This window comes from Pteropus alecto, unplaced genomic scaffold (genome assembly GCF_000325575.1).
Source record: "Pteropus alecto unplaced genomic scaffold, ASM32557v1 scaffold226, whole genome shotgun sequence".
In the NCBI taxonomy this organism is placed as follows: domain Eukaryota; kingdom Metazoa; phylum Chordata; class Mammalia; order Chiroptera; family Pteropodidae; genus Pteropus; species Pteropus alecto.
The window spans coordinates 6,594,205-6,604,894 of record NW_006440132.1 but is presented as its reverse complement, the minus strand read 5'-3'; the positions used below and the strand labels follow the sequence as shown (position 1 = coordinate 6,604,894).

Below are 10,690 nucleotides of genomic sequence, written 5' to 3'. Positions count from 1 at the left end.
GCTGATCTGAGGCGAATATTTATCATGTATTTAATGAGTAATCTGAGTCTTGGCTTGGTGAGGCTGTACCAGGACATGGTTTATGGCTGATCTGGTTTTAACTCGCTCCAGGCGGTTTTCCCTGGAGTTTTCTGTAAAATCATAAACCTGGAGAGAGAATTTTTGTGGAATCCAGTCACATGACTCGTTCTTTTGTAAATTGAGAGATTAAGTGTATGACTGTAAAGAACTGAGACACTTTTCTTTTTTTAAGAAAGAAACAGAGCAGCATTTATGCACCCAAAAGAGCGTGTCTACTCTTAAAGGAGGGCAAAGTTCCTCGCCAGGGTCACCCCGCTGGACCTTGGAGGCAACATGGCGTAGAGTTTGAGAATAGGGACTTAGAATCACAGCATCTGAACTTCTTCCCAGCTGGTCCCTTCACCCTGTGAGCCTCTGGGTCTTCGTCCGGACAGCGGGGTTAGGGTCAGTCCCCACTGCTTACAGTGGTTGAGATGGTGCATGCAGTGCCCCAGCCCAGGCCTGACATATAGGAGGTGCTCAGTAGATGTCTCTTTCTCCGAGATTGTTAGCATTATCCCCATCTGAGGCCCTTTATGCTGGATTAATAGTACACTGTGTGGACATAAAGACCCTGCTCTAAGATGTGACTGATTAACTCGCTTAGTCCTCACAACAGGCTCTGAGGTGGGCACTAGCATCACTCCCGTTGCATAGAGGAAGGAAATGAGGCACGGATACGTCAAGTCTCTTACCTGAGGTCCCACTAGCAAGTGGCAGGGCTTGTGCCCTGCCTGACTCCCAGAGACTGCCACCCTTGCTCTTGTATCCTTCTGCATGGTTTAGTCTTGGAGCCTGAAGGCTTTTTGACTGCTAGTCCCAGGGAGGGAGATCAGACCTCAGCTGACCCTCCCTGGACGCTGGCATCAGTCCCCTAACTGGTCTTACTGTCTCCATATTGTCCCCTCCAGCAGTCCTTTGGCAGATAGAATTCTGACTGTGTTTCGCCTCTACCAAAGCCCTTCATGTTGTTCATGTTGGGTGAAGGGTGGAAGGGAACTCCCGTAGTTTTTTTTGCAACTCTTCTATAAATGTTAAATTATTTCAGTATAAAATTTTTTTTAAAAAACCAACAACCTCGCCGGGCCTGACTTCAGGAACAACCTCACACTTTTTGAAGCAGTCTCGGAATCCTTGGTGATCCAGCCAGCTGGGCGAATAGAATTTACACATATTAGACAACCAGAAACTGTCACAGACCCTTTAGGTCCAGGTGTGGACTGTGAGCTCCACCTGTGGTGGCATCAGGCAGGTGTCTTGGGATGAGAAGGAGGCTTGTGACCAGTTCTGGGTGGTGAGTCCTGCATGGCAGCCTGTAGTGGCTACTGCCCCTCCTCTCTGAGGCCAGGACGCCCCCTTCTTCTGAGGCCCATGTCAGGTCCCAGGTGTGGAGGTGAATTCATCTTTTTACTTCCATCCCTCCCGGTGCCCAGGTCTGTGCACAGAGAGCAGGCCCTGTGCACACCACAGCTGCAGCAGTTTAATATGTTTTAAAACCTGCCATCTATTGAGCCATTGCAGTGTGCCAGCTCCACCCTAGGTGCTTTCTGCACTCTGTCTCAGGTGATCTTTGTCACTCCCAATAGCCTCAGTCCTGGAGCTTTCTCTTCTCTACTGCCATCCTCAAACCATTATCATCTCTTCCCGGGAAGATGACCGTGGCCTTTACGTTGGGCTCCCTGCCTCCATACTGCAGCCAGCAGTTGCTTTCAGAGGTGCCTTCCGAGGTGGCCCATGAGCCTGGGAGTAAATCAGAAACTCCTTAGCCTGGTGTACAGATGCTCAGTAATTACTAGCTGTGGATGGTGATGACAAAGAATGAAGACGATGATGGTGGTGGTGATGATGATAATGTCAGTGTTAGAGTCCTGCTCTAGTTTGCTTGGCTGCCCACCAGTGAGAGGAGAAGAAACTGCCCATACCAGGAAACTCATGTGATACAGACAAGGCCTGTGCTGGTTCCATTCCTGAAAAGCCTGATTTATTTCTTGACATTTGACCTCAGACAGCAGGGGCTTGGAAAGGGGTAGAGGGCAACATAACCAAGAGGAATGGAGCCATTGGTGGTTTCTCATGGATTTCCCTTGTAGTTAGAACTTTGGCCAGTTGATGGCATCTCTGGGGGCCTCCCTTAGCCTCTGGGCTCTGGCCTGGGGTCTGGTCAGGGGCTCCCTCTGTTGAGCCCAGGCATGTCCCTGAGCTGGCCCCTTCCTCCAGAGGAGAAGGCCCTCAGTGAAGTTTGCTGCCATGAGGGTTCAGTGCCCCAGGCTTCTCAGCTGGCGAGATGGCACCCTTCTCCTCACTGCCTGGCACCCCACTGCTATTAGCTTCGTTTGCATCTAGATTTTACATCTCCCCGATGAGCAGGACCTCCATGTGCCCTGTTCTAGCCTCTCTTCCTCAGGGAAGCCCTTCCCAGCCCTGCAGTCTCATTGTTTTCTGTTGTCAGAGATGCTCATGGAATCTAGGCCTTTCTCTTCAGAGTACGTATCTCAGTTGGTAATTATAAATTGACAGTGTAAGGTAATTAAGCAATCCCTGCTTGTCTTCCTCACCATTCGTGTTGCGCTTGTGTCCCCAGTAACTACCCTGGTGCCTAGCACATTGTAGGCACTTAATAGGTAGTAGTTGGGTAAATGAATAAGGAAGCCTGTCGGATTCATCTTAGTATCAATCTCCCAAGGCCTTGCTCAGAATCACACATCTAGTATGAACTGTATATAGCTATTGAAAAATGGCGTCGCACATCTGAGTTCCAGTTCTTTTAACCCAGAGCCTTCTCTGGCAGCTTCCACCCACCGCTCAAACTTGGAACCTAGCGGGGAGTTAGTGTATTTGAGTAACCATGTTCACTTGGGAAAACAAATGTACAAAATTAAAAACCAAGTACCACATGCTAGAAACATATCACTGAATGTGATCTAAGAAGCAGGGTCTAATTAGGGAATTTATAATATATGTAGTTTCCTGGGCATGGAATCCTCTTTAACACCTTGCAAGGCTGTTGTTCAGTGTTGGTAGTCACCCTTAATAGGTGTTTTTCAAGATTACCTGTTGAATAAAAGTGGGACGTGCTTGTACTCGAATCAGGGCCCTGTGGTTATATAGAAAAGCAGTTCATCTACATAGTTTGGGGTCAGGTTTGATTCCTTGGTTCTAGAGATGAAGATGTGTATTAAAAAATGCGTGAGCCCTGGCCAACCCATTGACCAGCTGTGTGACCTTGGACAAGTCACTTGGCCCCTCGGGGTGCTTGGTTAATTCTTGATTAAAGAGGGGACAATTAAACTGTCACGTCTCCGTCTCAGGGTTACTGGGAGGATTCGATGCAGTGTAACAATCTATAACGTGCTGTGCTGATGATTAATATTCTTATGCACCAGAGAGACGCAATTCCATTTTTTTTTTTGGTGATGAGGAGAAAGATGTTTGCAATTTCTTGACTCCTTCTCTCATACCCCACATCCAGTTCATCAGCAAGTCCTGTTGGTTCCCCTTTCCAATATATTCAGAACCCGAGCCTCCCTTCCCCCATCACTGCCGCTATCCGAGTTCCAGCCGCCCTCATCTTTTACCTGAGCTGCTGCAGTAACCTCCTCCCACCTGCTTCCACCCTTGCCCTTTGGTCTGCTCTTAACAGCTGCTGGAACGAAAGTCAAATTATGTCACTTTGCCAAAACCTTCCAGTGGGTCTCCGGAGTAAAAGCCAGAGTGACCTGTAAGGCCCTGGGCCAACCTCCTGTACCTCTCCTGCACTTGTCCCCACCCACTCCCACCCCTTGCATCTCTGCACTGGCCATTCTCCTTCCCAGACTCCACCTGACCAACTTCCCCACCTCCTTCCATTGTTTACCCAATAACACCTACTCTGATCACATTATTTCGATCTGCAACCTACAGCTCGTCCCTTGTCCCCAGCCTTCTGGTTACCCCCTGCCCTTCTCTATTTTCCCCCCACAGTACTGATTACTTTCTAGTATACTCTATATTGTCCTTATTTATTACACCTAATGTTACTTTCTCCCCTACTTGAATGTAATCGCCATTGGGGTACATTCCATCTGCCTATAATAATGTCTGGTGTGTAGAAGGAGCTCAGTAAATAATTGTTGGATGAGCAAATGACTTCTGATTTGAGTCTTGCACCCCAGTGGGAGAGAAGTTAAGTTAAATTTGGGGACCTACTGGCTATTAGAAAGGATAGAGATAGTTGATGAGACTTGAGTTTTTTTGGATCCACTTGTCCTGTCTTCAGTAAATAGGGGGCATGGAATCATCCTCTGGGCAGGGCCTGGGGCTCTGGCAGGTGCTTCTCACAGGTGTAGCACCTCCTACCGGGCCTCCAAGTTGAGAGTACTTGGTTTCACTCACCCCTGGGGTGAAAGTCTTCCTACAGAGTTAGTTGAACCAGTTGGCATATTAAAACAGAATTTATATATTCAAACTAACATACATACATACATGTGTACGTATGAAATACGCACATATGTGTTATGTAGTAACATGCATTCGATACTTGTGAATAGACCACTCACATGAATTAGTATGAAAAGAATACAAGACTTCAGGGGGCAGAGAACTTCCCGTTTTGGGTTGGTTGCATTCACTCTTCCCTTCCAAGGGTGGAGAGAAGCCCCAGAAGCAGTGAACATTGGGGATTTGGAATGGTCCACCAGTGGATTTGAAGTCGTCCACCCAACGCTGAGCACAGTGTTTGACACATAGTAGGCTTTCAAGGAAATATCTGTTGAATGAATAAAGGAGTGATTATTTAAGATTGGTTGTTGTATTTCATCCAAGTATAATTAATTGCCAATGCAGTTCATCATTCATCTAAAGAACCTCACTTATATTTCCTGAGAAATAACAACTAATGAATTTGACCATATTTGCTGGGTATTGGCTCTGTGCCAGGTCCTGAGCTGAGTGCTGGAGACTTGGCCACATGTGGGATGTGGTCTTTGTCCAGGAGGAGTGCCCAGTCGGGGGGAGACAGGTGCTCCAGGAACCGTAATCCCAGGCCCATAGAGTTGGTGAAAGGCACTGGTGGTGGTGCGTTAGCAGGGTTGGAGAACAATGAACAAGGACAAATCAGATCTGGTGGGGGAGGGGAGGAGTCATCGAAGTCCCCAGAGAGGAAGCAATTTTTGAGATTCAGTGGGGGAGGGACAAGACAAGATCCTAATTATACCACCATGGAAATGTGCCGCGCCAGGTCCCGGGCTTGACCGGCCGAGGCGCCATCTTGGAGATGCCCCCTCCAAGATGGTAGCCCCCTCCATCCCCTCAGAGCTTGGGGGGACTGGGAGCCCCCACATTTGCTGTGGCACCTCCGCCTCCCTGAACCTCTGGCTCGGCTGTCTTATCGAAGAAAGGCATTTCATTCTTCGAGATCAGGCAGCCAGGACCCAAGGAGCTGTTTTCCTCCATTGTGCAAGCATGACAAATCATTAATTTTTGATTGATTTGCTTAGAATTATGGGCGCCCCAGCATTCTTTCCGCCGTTGAACAGCTGTATAACAAATGAATATATCAGTGTGCACAAAAGATTGGAGATCTAAGAGAAGCAATTACATTGGCCACCCTCCCCCACCCTCACCCCTTCCCGGGCAATGAAGGGAGGAAATTTTTACCAGAAATTCCTCAAGTGGCTTAAAAAAAAGAATGCCTTTTTATAATTGAATTAAATCTTTATCTCTTCATCTTTTGCAGCAGATTTCCAAACACACACCAGTTCCCCACGTGCTTGGGTTTCATCCATCTAGGAGGAATCTTTAATAATGAAATTTCAAGTCGTGAATTAAAACCAAAATGAAAAAAAAAAAAAAAAAAGAAAAAAAAAGAAAAGCAAATTCTACCCCTTTTTTTTTTTTTTTTTTTTTTTTTTTTTTGGTTGCTGCTATTCCTTTAAGATTTTGGAACCGTACCAGTGCACTAAATGTGACCTCCATAACTTTTAAATTAAGAATTTATGCTGGCTTGAAATTTATGAAATATTTCAGCATGAAAGAAAGCCTTTTTCCCTCAGGAAAATTGAGCAATAAATCACAGCACTGTGGATTTACTGCCCTAGAGCCAGCGAGAGATAGGATTTTTTTTTTTTTTTTTGCTTCATTCTGAAAAAAAAAATGTAATCATATAAGACAGCTTAGCTGCTATCCTCCCACTCTCTAGAATTTTTAATTTCAGCTGTTTCTGCTTGGATTTATTTCCAATATTCCTGCTCGGCTTTTCAATTTCCTCAGTTATTAAATTTTAATTCAGTGCATTAGCATTTAAATTAAAAAAGGGTTTATTTTATCGAAATCGTTGGCCAGCCCCCATCCCATAGCACACGAATTGCCTGTTTCTGCCATTTGCACAAAATGTGAAATGCAGCTAATGTATTACAACTTACATTTGCACAAATTTAGAAATAAAATTTCTGGGTTTGGAATAATATTTTCTTTCCAAGAAAATCCTTAATAAGAGAATGGAAAAGAACAACTTAACATTCATTTGGGAGGGAAGAGGAGGGTCGAACGAAACCAAAAATAGCCTTGCCCAGGTCCTAGGGAGAAGCTGCTGTGTAAGGAATGGATGGGGCTGAGAAAGGGGTGCAGGTACCCTGACGGAGAGCTGGGGGTGTTAGATACCTTTACCTCCACCTCGGTAAGAGTGAGCAGGAGGACTCTCATGGGCCCACTCTCTCCCATCATATTTAATTTGCCATAGAGGGGTTTGGTTAAGGTTGGGTCAATTCCACATAGAATGACAGAGATGAAAGAAGAGGACAAAGGTGATTGGATTTAACTCTTCTGCCTCCTGTCCTTATTGTAACCTATGGAGAACCTCAGGTCCAGGGAAAGGAAAGAGCTTGTGCAAGGTTCAAAGTGCGACCCAGACAGCCATGGCAGGAAGCTGCGTCTTCTAGGAGTACATGGTCCAGTGGCGGCAGCAAAAGTAGAGTTTCCATTACTTAAGCAATCACTGCACATACCTGGCCTGCACTTAGTACTTTGCCTACATCACTGTATTCAGTGTCATTCTAACCAGCCCTTCGGGTGAGGCCTAGGGGCTGTGGGGTCTGGTGGACGCTCTTGAGATGCTGACTTGTAGGACGGTTTTCAGAGCAGGCCAGAGATAGGCTGGGAAGACCTCTGGTGTAGTCCAGGCTGGCTCTGCCACTCACTCATCTGCTGTGTAATCTTACGCAAGTCACTCTGTGTTTCTGTGCCTCAGTTTTCTGGACCCAATACATGGTGGCCTTGGTAACTGTATCTAGGGTTCTTAGTGGTCATCATTACTATAGCTGAGTCCATGCTAAGTACTTTTACATGCTTTACTGTATTCCAGTTGTCTTGTTTAAGTCTCATGCTAGTCCCATGAGTAGGTCCTAGGATTACTTTATTGCCATTTTTCAGACGAGGAGACTGAGACCTTGTGAGTACAAGTGACTTGCCTAGGATTATACAGCTAGAAAATGGCAGAACCAGGACTCAAACTCAGGCCGTCTGACTCTAAACCCTGTGCTCTTAAATTTCGGTTCAAACTGAGAATCAGGTCAGATTACCATGGGTAAAGGTGAATTTGTGGTTTAGATTGAATCACATGAATTTTCTGATAATAGACTGTTTGGACCTAGGAAAATGGCAATGTCAGAGGTTCAGCTGAATTCAAACAGTAAGGATCTCTATGATGCGTTAGTGAGGACACAGACCAAGCCAGCTTGGCATCTTATGGGTCTCTACAATGCCTTCAGCAGTGTGGGCTTCAATTAGGGCTGGGAGGGCCCAAGAGGCTGTCTCCTGTTCTTATGGTGGGTCTGGACTCAGCTAGGCCCAAGTGTTATGATTGGCAGGTGCCGTGATATTGACACATTCTGTCTTGGACATCTCTTACTCGTGCCCATTGTCTATCAGCTTCCTGTATCTTCCAATAAATGGACGTTTCATACCCTGCTGAGGTGGCACTCCTTTCTCCTGTGGTTCCATATTCCCAGTGCCACCACCTTAGTCCCTGCAGAAGGATTTGTTTAGACCACAACTTGAACATTTTTAGCATTTTGTCTTCATTTTATAAAAATGGGTGGAAAACAAAAATGAGTGATGCTGCCAGTGATAAGAAACTCAAGTATCATAAATGTCATAAGAGGGAACATAGGTAGAGATTAGGTGGGCCGAAAACTGAATCTTTTCCCCACCCACATGTTCACTGCACTTGAACTGGTCAACTCTGTGTGAAATTATGAAGGAAAAGGACAAAAAAGACAACAGTAAACATATGTATGAAATGATAGAAATACATGCCCAGAGTTGAGTCTGAAAGACAAGAGGCCATTTGGGATTTTACAATTTTTTTTAAGCTCTCTGAGGCAGAGTTTCCACCTCCTACCACTCCTGCCTCTTATGGTATGGACATTAAAACAGTGTCCTCCCGTTTGCTTTACAGACAGGATTTGGGGAATGCAGGATGTCAGAAAAAGGCTAGAATCGATCCTGTCCTTGCTCCCAGTGAAACGATATGCAAACCATTTTCTGCGTTGTTTCTCCCATTGAAGTGATACACCGGCATTCGCATTCATTTCTCCCGCCCAGGCCTCACATTTCTCCCTCCCTATTTGTCCTTCACTTTTGCATTTCTCTCGTGTGGGAAATGGGGCTGCATGGGCTCACCCCATTTCCCAGTTGGCTCTCCTGAAAGTTGGCAGGAGATAAAATATTACGGAGCTGAGAAAGATGGGCCTAGAGTGATCCAGACCTGTAGTTGTAGCTGTGGGGTGTTGGAGAAATGACTTAAATTCTTTGTCCCTCTGTGCCTATAAAATGGGACTATTGTGTATGTGTGTTGGGGGCGCTGTCGAGAGGATTGAATAAGAGGCACATTAGTACCTGCTGGGAAATTTGTCAGGGGGAGTGAGTCTGGGTGCCCACAGGGGCCAGGCTGGAGGATTGGGTGTAAGGCAAGAGAGAGAGGTGGGGACTGGAGAACCCAGTGTATCTAGCAGACTGTGGCCCTGTGGGACTGTGTCTTCCTGGATTATGTTTTTTTTGTTTGTTTGTTTTTAAGAGAAGCTGAGATATGGCCCTTTTTTGGAGGTGAAATCCCTTCATTTTTATATATTTATTCTTTGGATAGAAGTCTGCCATATGGTTTTGCCAGTTTGCAACTTCCCGAAAGTACTCATTAAAAGGTAGCTGCCTCTGTGTTTATTTTAGGTTCCCAGCCCCTCAAACACAATCTTGAAATTTGAAAAGCTTGAAAACAAAAAGATTTTTGGGATCTGACGAGATGGCAGAACTTGACCTGAAGCGAGAAGAGGCTAGTTGCCGTCTTCATTGATCCCACACAGGGCTGGCTGCAATAAGTTTCACTATACAGATATCAGTGAGCTTGAGTACTTGGGGCTCCGCAGACCCTGCCAGGGTTGTTTTCGCATTTAGAGTGCACCATGTTACCTTTCTAAAATTGAAAGGATTCTGAATTTGGGAACACGGGTGCCAGTTTTGAACCTGCAGTATTTGAACTATTATTATAAATGTTTTGACAAAGCTAGGGAATGCATCTTCCTAGGTGGTGGAGAACCTGGGTGTTCTCCCTATGTCTGCAGCCTCCGCATCGAGGTTCCTCCGCACTGGCCTCAAAGTCAGGATGCCCAGGTATTTGTCATTCAGTTCTCATGAGACTTCAGGCAGCTCCCTCCTCGCCCAGGGCCTCAGTCTCTGTATCCAAACCAGAATTTTATGATTTCTGAAAATTTCATTTGGTCAGCCTTATCTCCTCATCCCCCACCCCCAAATAAAAGAGATTAAGAACCAGCACTCTCTTGCCTCCCCCCTGCTTGGAGCGTTGGGAGACAGAATATTTTAACATAATAGGATTTTCCCACTCCGGTTGGTAGGAATAAATCTGCGGCTACTGTTTTATTGGAAATCCCAGCTGAAAATAAAAATGGTGCAATTCAATCTCAGATTTAGCTGGTTACTTACTTTTCCCTGAGTCCCCAGGGCTCTGTGGTTGCTGGGTTTGTGTTGGCAATGGGTGCTCAGTTGTATTTAAAGGGCCAAGCAGACTTGAGTTGGGGGTGTGCTGACTTCCTCTTACCGCTGGGGGCAGATTTTTCCAGCCTGGAGAAATGGAGCAGGGTTACTGTGACCAGTTCACCCCTGTGTTGAAGCCCGATATTGAGCGGGAACTTGGTGGGATGGCAGTGGGTAGAATCTGTGTCATCACCCTTGGCTGATGTAGGTATTTTGGGTTTCTTTTGCAGGCTGACGGAGCCAGTGCAGCTGGAAGGAAAAGCACGGCGAGCAGGTATGCTCCCCCTGCCCTGGTCTCACCACTAACAGCCACCTCTCCCTGGTGCTTCCCTTCCACCTGAAAGGATGGATGGTCTAGGCCAGCTCCCTTTGCTGAGAAGTGTCATACTTCCTGGGGCAGTAGTAGGTGGCACTTTCCAGCCCTCTTGTTATCCAAAGTGGGCACCTGTGATTGGAACCAAGGATGACTCAGTCCTGAACTGGCCATTGAGTTGCAGGGAACTGGCCCAAGTTGTGGAGAACTTAGGGGTGAAGCATAAGGCTGGGCAGAAAAACCTGAGCTACCCCATCTCAGCTGCTACGTTGTGGACTCCGGGGCAGCTAGTCTCGT

At 46.3% G+C, this 10,690-nt stretch overlaps 1 protein-coding gene across 1 annotated transcript in view; it reads left to right on the top strand.

The window, feature by feature from the left end:
* Positions 1–10,690, top strand: part of ZNF618 (zinc finger protein 618) — a 131,377-nt gene that overhangs the window by 45,297 nt on the left and 75,390 nt on the right. The window contains exon 2 of the mRNA XM_025050435.1: positions 10,311–10,354. The gene's annotated coding sequence lies outside the window, so the exon portion shown is untranslated. The remainder of the gene's footprint in view (positions 1–10,310; positions 10,355–10,690) is intronic.